Source organism: Poecilia mexicana, unplaced genomic scaffold (assembly GCF_051168715.1).
Source record: "Poecilia mexicana isolate PSO_F unplaced genomic scaffold, ASM5116871v1 scaffold_21, whole genome shotgun sequence".
Taxonomy (NCBI): domain Eukaryota; kingdom Metazoa; phylum Chordata; class Actinopteri; order Cyprinodontiformes; family Poeciliidae; genus Poecilia; species Poecilia mexicana.
The window spans coordinates 20,332,125-20,346,643 of NW_028263390.1; the positions used below are offsets into that span (position 1 = coordinate 20,332,125).

The 14,519-nt window shown below is 35.7% G+C and overlaps 1 protein-coding gene across 1 annotated transcript in view; it reads right to left on the bottom strand.

The window, feature by feature from the left end:
- Positions 1–14,519, bottom strand: part of trim67 (tripartite motif containing 67) — a 34,475-nt gene that overhangs the window by 18,499 nt on the left and 1,457 nt on the right. The window lies entirely within an intron of this gene.

Genomic DNA, 14,519 nt, shown 5'->3' on the forward strand with positions numbered 1-14,519 from the left:
TGCCCCTTCTCCGTAATCCCTGTCCTCATCTGCACAGCATCCGCTCCATCCCCGCTCTGACAGCCAGACACTCCCACAGTGAGCTCATCCCGGTCCAGTTTCCTCCGGAGGAGCGACATGTGGACCTGGTGGGACTCCTCACCCAGAGGCCATCTGGACTGCCGAGTTGCTAACAAGCAGATGATGGATGTACCATCGTCTCCTCCTTCCCTATTTGTTCTCTGCTTCTGTATTTATTTAACTGCAGCTTTTCTCGTCAGGTCAAAGTTCTGTGTCAGCTCCCTCGTTCATTCACTGCTCTGCCATGTTTTATTCATTCATTGATTTTCTTCACCCGCCACGTCTTTGGCAGGGGGATGTGGAGCTGGAAACTGTCCCAGCATGCATTGAGAAAAGACAGAAACGGCGGCAGATTTACTCAGATCTTTGTTTGTTTCCACCATAAAGCTAGCTACAGAAAGGATAAGAATGAAAACAAAAGAGCTGAGGAAGAATGCATGATGGTGCATTAAGGCCATTGTAGACAGAAAAATATGAGTACAAATGTGCAAAACACTCAGAAAGTTTGAGAAATTTTCTAAAAAAAAACAAGGACATTTCTGAGTTTGAAAAGTCAAAAATTTGCTTGAAAAAAAAAAAACTAGCAAAACATGAGAAATCACAAAAAGATATTGTTTTGCATTTCTGATTTTCAGAAATTTTTGAGAAAAAAAAATTTCTGGGTCAAAAGTCAAAAATTGTATAGAAAAAAAACGTATAAATTTCTAAATTCTTTTCTAGAAAATTTCAGAGATTAAGCTTAAAATTTCTAAGTTTAAAAAAGCGAAAATTTGCTAAAACAAAAACATACATTTTTTGATTAATCTCTGAAAAACCATAGACAGAACAGGAAAAAAGTTGCTAGAAAACACTCAGAAATTTGTAGAAGATTGACTTTGAAAAGTAGAAAATGTTAAACTTTTGAAACTCAGAAATTTCCTTGTGTTAAAAGAATCTTATGATCCGGGATATAGACGTTTGATAATATGTAATGCTTTGATTTTGTTTCTCTACCAAAATCTCTTGGAACCTTGTTAAAGTGAATCACGAAATCTTTGAATTATCAGAAGATTTTAAATTAAAACCAGTTGGGCTATGTAAGAAAATGAAAACAATTGAAAAAATTGTAACCAATTGGTCTTTCTAAAGGATAAAAATAGTAAAATAATAGCCAACCAGACTCTAAATCACTACTAAATCATTTAGAAACCTGTGATGTGCACAGAAAGGACCAGGACTCTGAATGAAATAGAGAAATTGGTCAGAGATCCGCCTCACTGCATGCTGCAGCCTTGTGCGATGTCTTCCTGTCCAAAACATCAACAGCAGGAGTAACACGCGCTGTGAACTCCTCTAAAAGACAATATTTGTGCAATCAATAAAACAAAAAAGCTGCAGCAAAACGTTCCACTTGTTCTGAACCCGGGAAGCTCACTGGATTATTGATTTCAGAAACTCATTCTGGAGTTTCGAGGCGAGAGATGAGTGCAGCAGGGATTTTACACAGTTTGGTTTTAAACCCGGTGAACTGACCCATTTCATAACACTAAATACAGCCGCCATGTAACCTATGAACACAACAATGCAACAATCAATCCTCCATATATTACATTTCTATGTCTTCTGGTATCCTGGGAATATCCAGCTATCCACAACTCTTTTCAGAATCTGCTGTTGCCTTACTCATTTCTTCATTCATTTTTCTCCTGGATGTCAGAAAAACGTTACATTTCCGGTCTAAAATTCCGCTTTGGTTGCTAGGTAACAGGCTGGGCACTGCTTTGGTTGCTAGGTAACGGTGCATTACTGGTTGATTTTCACCTGGTAGTAATTTGGAGATTTTTAAAATGGCTCATTTTCCAGACACCAAAAAACATTAACTTATTGACAAAAAACAACTGAGTGGGTGTTTTTAAGCGCTTGGGTTTTTGTTTATTTGTTTATTTATTAAAATACCAATTAGTTTCCACCGAAGTGGTTAATAATCTTCCCAGAGTCCAACTGATAAAACACAAAGATATTCATACAACACATAAGAGCATTTCCACATAAACATAAAATAATTGTTTACATTTTACAAATTACACACACAAACCTAAATTAAAAAAATATGACTAAAAAAATTGCTTTTAAAAGCAAATGTGCTTTTTTAAAATCTCATATTTTAAGGTGATTCCTGAATTGTAGAAACAAGTTTGACTTAGCACAGTCCAATAACAGTAACGGGTTTAAAATAACGCTGAACTACGCTCTTTCTCAGTGAGGAAAGTCCCTGAACACCAGATGAAGGCTGAAGCTGGCCTTGGTCCCAATGTGTCAGCCTCAAGCAGACTCTGGTAAAAGTGTGCAGCCATGTTCAAATGCGACACGCTTCCCCCTCCAGATAAAAGGCTGTGACCCAGAGAACAGATATGGAACAAAAAGGAAACAAAAGATGGAAATATAATCAAAATCAAACATCTAGAATACATAAGAAATTGATTTTATCTCTGCAGAGAAAAATAACACTTTCAGAAATCCAATTTATTCCAGGCTTTGTTTCTTTTGTCTTCCTCCCCTTGACCTTTTTTCATCCTCTGACAGTATAATGTCATTTTCCTTTTTCACTGCTGTCAGCAGCCTTCAGCCCCGCTCTCAAAGACAAGTGCTATTATCTTATTATGCTGTTATGTGAATAATGCACAGCCATTTGTTCAGGCCGTGACATTCAGAGAGGCCAGAAGGAAACATGGCTGTGCTGGTTCTGCAGCTCCTCCTGTTTAAAAATGAAACATTTCCAACCCGGTCCAGAACCTCAGTCTGTTTCATTGTAACACAATCACAGTTTAGAGCCGTTGTAGAGGAAAAAAGGAGTAAATTTCACCAAAAAATATCTGAAACTTCACTTATTAAAACACAGAAATTTCCATGTTTTTCCATATAATTTCTGAGCTTTTTTATAGCAAATTTTCAACTTTTTAAACTCTGAATTTTCCTTGTTTGTTCTACAAAATTGCTGAGATTAAGTGAAAAATTTTGGGGTTTGTTTTTATTTTTTATCAAATTTTTAAATTATTAAACTCAGAAACATCCTTTCTGAGTTTTCTTTTCTCTAGAATATTTTTAGATTAATCTCAAATTTACCGAATTTTTTTTTGTTAAATTTTTACTTTTTAACTCAGAAATGTCCTTGTTTTTCTAGATTTTTTTTAGATTAATCTAAAAATTTCAGACTTTTTTTGTAGCAAATTTTTGATTTTTTAAACTCAGAAAATTTGGAGGTTTTTTGTGGAAATGTACTCCTCTGTTTTTTTCTGTCTCCAATTCCCTAATACACCATAATAATTACTCAAATCAGGATACCATCTTCAGATATCCTTTTTGTAGGGCAAATCTGCACTTTATATGTCCAAAATAATGTTTAACTAAAAAAATAACTTCAAAATGTACATGTTAAATTTTCTTTGCTGACAGTTTAATTCTGTATTGCTAATATTTGAGCCACTATTCTTAATAAAATATTCAACCTATTAAATTATTTCCCAGATGTATGCATTTAATGGACAATGTAAAGTCTGGATTTTATTAATGCTAAATAAACAAATAGACATAAATAGTATCAGTTTAAATATCCAGCCCTTTCTGTATCCCCATCTCTGCATTAATGGTTTTTGTTTCTGCAGACTGGAGCAGACAGCTTGCCACTGATCCATCTGCAAAAAGAGTCAGATGGTGCATCATAAAACCGACCGTTTTATGGCAGCGCGAACAAAGCCTGAAGGAGAAAGCCTGAACAAAACCTCTGACTGGGCTGTTCTGTTAAGCCTTCTCCTGCAAAGGAAGTCCAGCTATTTACCCCATATACACACATTATGTCAAAGCTGCAGCCCACTCACTCTGGTACCAACAAGAGTAACACAAAAGAGAACAAAAGGCAGCGGTTACATATCAGATGGGTGATTGTGGCGCTGACCTTGTCAAAAATCACACCCAGGGGACCAGAGGAGGGGCTGAAGTATCACATTTTACCTCTCCACCTCCCTTTTTCACTTGCATTCAGTTTTTTACATCATATTTATCTGTTCTTCTAACATGCACTGTTTTTTATGTTCTTACTCTATGGTAAAAAATAAGTTTAAAATTGACCAAATCTTCAAATGTTTAACATTTTGTTCTACCTAAACAGAATGCTTATGATTTATAATGCTTTAAAACTTAAAGACACTGTACAAAATAATATTGGAAATAATATGTAAAGCATTGAACATTGAACAAAAGTCTTACTTTTGGATCTAAGAAATTATTTAAGTTATAGCTGCAGTATGTAACTTTAAAAAAATATTTTTTTTACATATTTTTGGAACAGCCACCATGTTGTGACAGTATGACTGATAATCAAGCTCCTCTGCTTCTTCCAGTGCTAAACAGTAACAACCAATCAGAGTCAGAAGGCGGGTCTTAGTGCTGTAAATCACAATATATATTTTATTTCCATCCATTTTTAAAGTATCTTCACATTTAACTGCCTATGTCGAGAGAAAAAGTGGAACCGAAGACACATTGCTTGTTTGTGAGCACAAAGTTGATGAATAAATCTGATTAGTACAGTGGAAGATCTTCGATGCTGCGGGCCCAAGGGTATCGAAACATTAAACTCTGTAATAATTAGGGCAGTATTTTATAATAAAACCTAAGAGACATGACAAATAAAATACATTTCAGTCCGAAGAGAAATATTTAAAGAAGAAAGGACTAAATGAGTGTGGCACCAGTGATTTTTATTTTCATCTAATTTCTTAATGTTTATTTTCCCAGCACTAAAAGAATGGGGTCAAAATAACATCACAGGGGATGTAAGGATGTATGCAATTATTTTAATACACTGAATAAAAAGACACAAACCAATTTTTTCTCACTGTCAGAAATTAAATAAGACCAAACATTTCCTGTTTTAACTTAGTTAGAATTACCAAAATTATTTCTATTTGCTAAATGCCAGACATTTTTTAAGGGTAATTTTTCTCAAATTCAAACGTTTCAAAAATGTTCTTAAGAAGATTTCAGGCATTTAGCCAATAGGAATAATTTAGGTAATTCCAACTGAGCTAAAACAAGAAAAGTTTGGTCTGATTTAACTTTAGACAGCGAGAAAAAAATGTGTTTCATGTATGTAAATATCTGGTTTCATGTGTATTTAAACTGTCAGAGTGAGGACTCCTCACCTGGCCAGCAGAGCTGAATGCAGACTGCAGGGCGAGACTCGCTGCAGCCCACACACAGTTCCTGATAGATTTCAGAGGAAGCAGCCGCCTCCACTCTGTGCGTCACAGTTCCCACACACTTTCTCATTCACCAGCAATGAGTAAAAATATCAGTTTCTGTGTGTATATATTTAAAAATGGTCTGTTAAATGCAAGAAATCCAGCATGAATGAATCCAACTTGGAGGAAGTTGATGATTAAAAATTACAAGGAAAGCTTTTATGTCTGTTAATTATGACGATTTTTTTGCTTCCAGCCAATTAAAACCAAATGCAAAACAAGCTTCAAAACCCGTGGATATGAATCTGTTTTTCTAAATTATAAAAGAACCAGAAGAATATCACACCAAAACCTGTAGCAGCATCTGATTCACTCTTTAATCTGACTTCAATAGCTTTGTTGACCGTGTAAAAATTCCCTTTAATCTTAAAGCTTTTGCTGCAGTAATATGTGGTGCATATGCAGCTGCAGCAGAGCAGTCCATCCCTCCCCCAGCTTTGTTGTCCTATTAGTTCAGATCTGGTGGAGGTCAAAACCAATCTCTCTTCTCCTTTCTCCTCTACATCCTTTCATCTACCAATCCTCTGCTGCTCTGCTATATACATTTAAAGAAAATCATTTTTAATATACTGCAGCATCAACACCTGAAACAAGAGGCACAATCTAAACGCCAAGGAGAGAAAACAAGAGAGCAGATTACTTTCCAGATACGGATAACATTAAATGTGACCCATTATGCTTCCTTGAACAGGTTGGGCCATGTTTATGGGCTATACAAAACATGTTCATTGCAGTTTTTGCATAAAATTGAACTTCAGTGTACCTCATAAATCATCTCCAGTCCATAATGAACACCAGATAAATGACTCACAATATAGTGGAATATATTGTAAATGAATTAGTAACTTAAAAGTCTTTGCATAATCTTTCACATCACAAGAGTAAAGAAGAAACAGAAAAATTTTAAAAATAAATAAAAATACATTGTTGCACATTTTTTGTACTTCCATTTGGGTTTCTAGGGCTTCTAAAAGATGGTGTCTGGAAAATGAGAGCTACATTCCAAAAAAGTTTGGAATGTAGCTCACCTAGCAACACCAACATGTTACTTAGCAAACACAGCCAAGCCAAGCCCGTTGCCTAGCAACACAAGTTGAGTTCTAGCACATTTGGTCAGCTGGTTTTACCTCTGTATGTGCTGTACAATGGCTACTGGAAAAGACAACTGTTTTGTCCTTGACTATCCATCCAGAAACCACTTGCTACATTCTTCTTGGTTGTGCAGGAGGCTCAACTTCTGCTTTTCAAAGATGTACAGTTGTATAATTGTTAATCTGTTTGCAAACATTTTCACATAGGAAGGTAAACGTTGAGTTGGGGGGTGGGGAGTGTGGCCAGCAGCAACTTGTTTGGATTTAAAGTGGCAAGATGCCCTAAAACAGCTCAAAATAGGCAGAACTGATCATCTTATTATCTGGGAATTATTTTGTGCAAAAAAAGTAACAAACATGTTTGTACAGCCCATAAACATACCCTAACCTGTTCAAGGAAGCATAGTAAGTCACCTTGAAGTTGTGCGAGTTACAAATAACCCAAAGTTTCAACACCACAACTATACTTTACTACACAAACGGATGAAGTCATGACAAATCCTCTGTCTTTAATCTGCCGTTTCAGTCGAGGTTTGTGATGAATGAGCAGACGTTTGTAGCCATAGCAACAATGCTCACTGTCCACACTTTTCTCGGAAGTCTGGCATCACCACTCGCTGTGTAGCCAAAAATAGATCACAGGGACACAATCTCTTACACACACGTGAACGGTGGGCCTACTACTGCTACACGCGCCGCGCGTCTCCAGAGGATGCCAGGGCCAAAACAGAGGAAGTGCAGAAAAATGGGCATTAACCTACATTCACTGCAGAAGTCCTGCAGCACAGCCTTTAGTCATTGAGTCCCATGTTGCGTGCAAGAGAGAAGAACTGTGTTTGCTTTGCGTTTGTGGCATTATGAGGACAGAAATCTGTTTCTTTGGGACTGGGCCTCCATAAGGGAATAAAAAGAAAGATATGGGGAGTTAAGTCCAGGTGTTTTGACTTAAAAACATCTCTGATTTTGTGTAAATTATTAATTAGGAGTATGTACTGCAACATGTCTGCACTCTTTGAGATGTTCTTTTACATAAATTGGAGCTCTCTCTCTCAAGACATTTAAAGCCCAAAGTACAAATGATGTCCAAAGTCTTCTGTTATGTTCAGGGTGTTTTCACCTGAGCTCTGTCTTTTACTTTTGTCAGTCTTTTATTACTTATTGTTTATTTGTTTTAGTTATGTTTGGATTTTGCCTAGTTTGTTTACTCCTGCTTGCTCTCTCTCCCTCAACCTGCCTTCTGCTCCCTCCTCACAGCTGCTCCCTCTTTCTAATTAGCACCAGTCCATTATCTAGTAATCAGATGATACAACCACCAGTGTTTCCTCACTGGTTTCCTCTGTTTCTTTCATGCTTCATGGGTCCAGCCGTTACCATGACAATAATCACACAATTTCATAAAATAAAAATAAAACAGTCACAGTATCTGCTTGGATCCAGTTTTATCCCTTAATTTTGCATTTCTGCTGTTATTTTCATCATTTTATGTTGAAGAAAGAATTTTTAAATCTATATTCTAGTAAATTATCTTTGTTTTGGTTTTTGTTTCTGAACTAATGACCAGCATTTTATCCCATTTATCTGAGATATTATCACAGTATAACTTATAACAATGATTAAATTAGCATTGAAGAAGCTCATTTTTAATACTCTTTTGAGTTAAACATAACATTTGAGGTGTTATTAGTCAGATATGAATCCAAGCCAATACATAGTTGACTGCATCTCTGTGTTGTTGGGCCTGAGGTCAGAGTCAGCTGGCGCGGCGCCATTTGGAACGAGGTTAGTCGGACATGGCTGTTGGCACAAATCAACACCATTCATGTCGTCTAATAAATAACTCTTTTTCTACTCTGATAGACTCTACTACCAGGACTCTGTGATGCATAGAGCTGAGATCTTTGAAGTTGAATGCAGATTCACTGTGAATTTGTGGATTATTAAATGCAGCTTTTAAATAAATAGCTGGCAGCGTAATTCCTGTCAAAATGTTTTGTCAGCATCCAGAGAAACAAGACAAAGCGTGTTAGTGTCAGGATTAAATGATGAAGCTTCAGAGGAGATGACATCTCTGAGAGGAGGAGTGATCTAATAACCGCACAGAGATGCGTTTAATGCTGCGAGCGGACGCAGAAGATTTATGCATGAATAAAACTCAAACACATCACTAGTAGATGCGATGAGCTGACTAGGTGTAGACGGCCTGCTTTGAGCGTTCGTATAAATCTTGTGTTGGTGAAAGAGAAGTGAGGCAATTCTACCAGAGTACAGCTTGATTATTAGAAAACATCCCCAGTCACAGATGTGCAGCTGTTGGGGCGGCGCAGACGCCATGTTTCCCCAGTGAAAACAATTCATTGCAATTCTACATGCACTGACTTGTCATGTTCTTATTAAAAATAAACACTTGCATTCAGTATTTTTGTTTTTATTTAATCTTTCAAACACAGAAACTTTATGATGCTACAATTTATTCTAATTTAACCACTTTTGATCTTTTGTTTTTTGTACTTAAAGAATAAAAACTTATTCTTTGATGATGAGATTTTATTTTGTTTTAGGACCTTTAAATCAGTTTCTAGATGGTAAGTAAACAACAAACCGCTTGTCTTTTCCAGCATCTATTGTACAGTGCATACAGTGATAAAACCAGCTTACCAGTTGTGCTGGAGCTCAGCTTGTGTTGCTAGGTGACGGGCGGAACTCTGCTGGGGTTGCTAGGTAACGTGCTGGGCTCTGCTGGGGTTACTAGGTGAGGGGTTGTGCCGGCTGATTTGTTACATTACTTTTAACATTCCAGACACCAAAAAACATTAACTTACTGCCAAAACAAGTCTGGGTGGATTTTTAAATCGCTTGGACCGTTTGTGGAAGCAGTAGAAAACCAAATGGAAGTACAAAACCATGCAAAATGCGAATTTTGTATAATACGTCCCCTTTAACATTTTTTCCTTTTGCCACCTTTTTTTAATGTAAATCAACAGTACTTTTGTTAATGTTCAAGGTTTTTAATTTATTTTTGTCTTAAACAGAGCAGACTGAAAGTGGAAGTAATTCAGTTCTATTTTTCTAATTGTTTTAGCCTGATGTTTGAGATACCATTAAATACACAATTACTTTCTGACATCCAGCTAAACTTTGAAGACAGATTATACAACCACCACTGTGCTTTTTGGTAGGTAGCTGTCTTTTTAAGTTTTGTTTTTGTGGGTTTAAATAAGATGCTTTTCCTTTTTTCTTTTTCAGGAATTTCAGATAGTATTCTAGGAAGACTGGCTCATAATTTTCTGGGAGATTACTCATCATTTTTGTGTTTTTTCCTCAACTGGGGCGGTTTATTTTTGGTCCAGTGGAGCCTGATAATGCTCTGTCAAGCGTACTGGTACAGGCCGAAGTCACCAATTCAGAAAGCAGAAATATCTGCAACAACAGGCTGATAAAGGGGATTTAAAGGTCTGAATTAACTGTGATGTTTAGGTAGGTTTAGCATTGTGGAAATTCTGGTAACAATTAATTTGTTTCTTTGCTGTAAAACCTGGATTAATAAGGTCACTTTAAAAAAAGAAATCAATTAGGTATTCTTATCTGTTTTCTTCTTTTGTTTTGAGTACAGCAGTAATTAAATATTTTCAAAGGATGTTAATACTGTACTGATCTCCTTCTTACAACATTTAAAGGGGATTATATGGATTAATAACGTAGAATGGGAGCACAGCATAAATACATATGGTAGCAATTAAAACAGATTAAAGGGCCCAGTATAGTTGACCTGAAGACGAACAGTCGAAGCGCAGTCACATGGTTGTTTTCACACAAAATTATCAATGTTTACAGTTCATTTTTGATAAGGTCTGCTGGAACAAACATTTTCCTGTAAATAAACATTTTTATTCAATCTGACAGCAACAATCTTATTCCTATTTATGGCTTATACCTTAAAGATATTGTAGACAGGAAAACAAGGAGTAAATTTCCACCAAAATTCCAAGATCAATCTCAGAAATTTTTGAGAAAAAAAAACATGAAAATTTCTGAGATTGAAAAGTCGAAAGTTTGCAAGAAAAAAATTAACCAAACTTATTAATCTCAGAAATTTTCTAGAAAAAACATTTCCAAAAGTTGAACATTTTCCACCTTAGAAAATGATCTGAGTTTGAAAAGTAAGAAGTTAGAATTGTCAAAAATTTTTAAGACTAAACTAAAAATTTCTGAGTTTTTCAAGCAAATTTTCTAGAAGTTTTTTGACTTTTCAGACACAAATTTAATTTTTTTGTTTTTGTTTGTTTGTTTTCAGAAAAATTTTAAATTAGTTTTTTGGGAAGAAATCTAGTCTATCTACTGCCCATAACACACAGTGGCACATACCAGATAAAAGATCCGTGCATTTTTCATTATTTTAAAAAAAACTAACCACCAGTTATTCATGGAGCCCGTCAGCTCTATTTTCAGTATGTCTTTCCAAACATTTGGGTCGTTTTGGGCTACCTAGCAGGAAATACAGTTTTCCTAAATCAATTAATCTGTCAGTTTTCTTACAAAGATATATGATCTGGTCAGAAATGTTTCAACAAAACACTAATCATCCAGTGATGCCTGAGAAAAAGAAAATCTTTCTGGGTCACAGGCGGAGAACCATGCTGCTTTGGAAGAAAGAAGAGATCAAGAGGAAAATGGGGGAGGAAGCTGGATAAAGCTACACCCACCAAAGCAGATAGGAGAAAACCAGCGCAATCCATCAAAAATAAATAAAATAGACTACATTGGTCTGTGTGAGTGACACTTCAAAAACTGAACAGCCATTTCAGCGTGGCAAATCGATCTCATTCAGCGAGGAGGACACCAGATTAACTAAGAGGTGCCCATCTCTTGTTCATACGCTGCTGATTACTTATCAACGCCCGCTCACTTCTGCATCCTGATGGGATTTTCACGGCCCATTTATGAGCCTGTGCGATGGGGGATCTGGAAGAAATGCATGGAGGGAGGCAGGGAAGGGTAAATGAAGGGTAGGGAGGATGTAAATAAGAGATGGAGAAGGTGAGACATGAGCCAATTTATGAGAAAAAGAGGGAAGAAGCTAAGATGTGTTGGGAACAAATCCACAAAAAATGAGAAAGACACTCAGAGATTAGTCCCAATGACCCACTTAGCACAAAATGCCTTTTAATTTCTGCAAATGATGAATGAAATACTCCATTAGAAAAAGGGAAAGAGCTAAAACAACCTAAACTCAGACACACACTGGTTTGCTCTATAAGCTAAGAGTTTTCCATTTTATTAAAACCATTTTGCTTCCCACTCCTGAGGCATTTTTACATAATTATACCAAATTCCCCAGATTAGCTTGCTAGTAATTAAGTCGTCATGTTTAAGGACTGCTGTAATTTCCAGAGACAATACATTTGCAAAACACATTTTTCTTTAGAAGGAACATCAAGACTTTTCAGAGGCGCTGCATAATGAATTTAAATCAACTGTCCCTGTGCATATGGCAGGGATTCTCATGTTATTCAAAATAAGGAAGAACCGAGATGCAAACTGGAGCTCTGGTGGATTCTGATAATCAATATTTAATAATGAAACTGTAAAAACAACTTACAAAGACACAGAAGATGATTAGTGCCACTACAAAAGTAGATTCTCACAATTCTGTCAAAATCCAAACATTCTTACAAGTGTGTCAATTGTGCACTTTATCCACAATGAAAGCCTGTCCCAAATATATTTGGTAGATTTAAGTTTAAAGCCTAGATTTGCCTGATGGTGCATAAACAATTTAAACAATTCTGATTCTGAGAAAAAAAAAGTCAGAATAGTGGGGGTAAAAAAGTTACAATTCTGGGAAAAAAATCAAAATTTTGAGAAAAAATTCTGAATCTGTAAATTAAAGTCAGACTTATGAGATTGACATCAAAATTCTGGGTTTATGGTCACATTTTTGAGCTTAAGGTCAGAATTCTGAGAAAAACAGAGTTTGAATTTTGAGGAAAAAGTCAAAATTGTGAGATTAAACCCTGAATACCTGGAAACCAGGATCCTGCAATTATTGAAAGAGAGGAGCTTAAATACTGAGGGAGAGTGGAAACGACAAAAGGGAGCAGCAGAGCTAATTATAGGAGAGTGGACGCAGCTGGGGAAGGGAGCAGGTTGAGGCAAATGAGGAAATTTTTTTTTTTAAATAAACAACATAAAATGTTTTTTATATGTATAATATGTACATTATCTATATCAGGTATGATGCTGAATCATCATAACTGATACAAAAAATTACTTTTAAAAATCTGGACTATCCTTTTAATCATTTATTTTTAAATACATTTCCTTCAATATGCCAAGTTGAGGCACAAATGCATTCAAACTGAGCTTTTTAATAAAAGTCAGTGAGGTCGCCACTAACCTGGGGGAAATGAACTTAAGTTGACCTCGGCCCAGGAGCAAACTCATCTTTAAAATTAATGAAAGGGCCATTTAAAAAATGGATTAGACCATAAATCACTTTAATCACTCCCTAATGAAACAGGCGGGTGATTTATTTATTTTTCTATTTTGGCAGACGGATGGGAGAAGAGCTAGTATCAGCAGGTTTTTGTCCAATCTTTTTGTCCCTGAAGACATTTTAATGCCTGAATGGAAAAATCAATGCGTCATAAAAGCAGCTATTTAACTAAACAAGAGACAGCAGTAAGATTTACTTCACAATTAGTCTAAACAAGGCAAGTTTTCATGTTATTTATTGTTTTGAATACAAATTAAGCTAAATTAACGCAATCACAGCAAATTATTTGTTTTTCATGTCCCAAATTGTGTGTATTTTAAATTATTTACATTAAATCATCCAGTTTTTTACTTTAATTCTAATCAAAACACATATTTTTTTATGTTTATGCAATTATAGTTAGCCTTTCTGAGATATTTTCATATCAAAATGAAATAAAGGGATAAATTATGTGGATATATGTATGCTCCAGAGAAGTGTGCACAAAATTAAAAAATATAACATTACTGTAATATTGCAAGAAACCATATTTTCCATCATCTAATTCTAAATCTGGTAAATAATAGCAACGGTTTATACAACAGGATAAATATATTGTTATTAGTAGCAGCATCCATGCAGTCCTTTGGGATTGTGATATTGCACACCATATTAAACATAAAGATTTGATTTTCCCAATATACTATAAGCTCAAAACAGGAAATCAGAGGGAAAAAATGACCCCCTCCTTATTCTGAAAACCTTTAAGGCATAAACCAACGCTGACCTCCTCCATTTTCATATGCTCCCACTTACAGTACAGATGTAGGCCAGTGGCTGATGTGACTCATCCCACATTTACAGTTTACATGCCTGCAGTAATCATGTTCTAATGTGTTCATTCACATATAATTTGCCCCAAATACTGCAAATCCAACAGAATGGGGGAGATTAATTAACTGAAAATGGTATAAAAGAGCAGAACTCAACAAAAGGGAGGAAGTATTAAAAGTGAATACAGACTTGTACTTTAAAAAGTACTATGTAAAGTACTATGTAGACATTTATGTTCTTAAAGGTGATCTATTATCCGTTCTTGAACAGATGAGATTAGGTTTATGTGCTATATAAAACATATTCATTACATTTTTTTCACAAAATCATTCTTAGTCTGGTCGTTCCTGCCTGTCTTAACTCCTTTTAGAATTAGCCGTTTTAGGGCCTCTGTCACTTTAATGCAAATAAGCCGCTGCTGGCCACGCCCCCCAAATCAAGGATTACACTCGCACATGAAAATGGCTGCAAGCAGATTCACAATTATACAACCGTACATCTTTGAAAAGTAGAAGTGGAGGGTACTGCACAATCAACAAAAATGCAGCGAGTGGTTTCTGGATAGTAGGTTAACAACAAAACACTTGTATGTTCCAGCAGCCATTGTACAGTTCTACCATTACTTTATTCTCAAATGTGTTTATTCTGAAATATTATGACTTTGTTCTCGTATTATTTTGACTTTTTCATAATATTGTGACTTTACTGTCATGATATTATGACATTTCTCCTAACACTGACTTTATTCTCATATTATTTAGACTTCTTTCTCCTATGACTTTA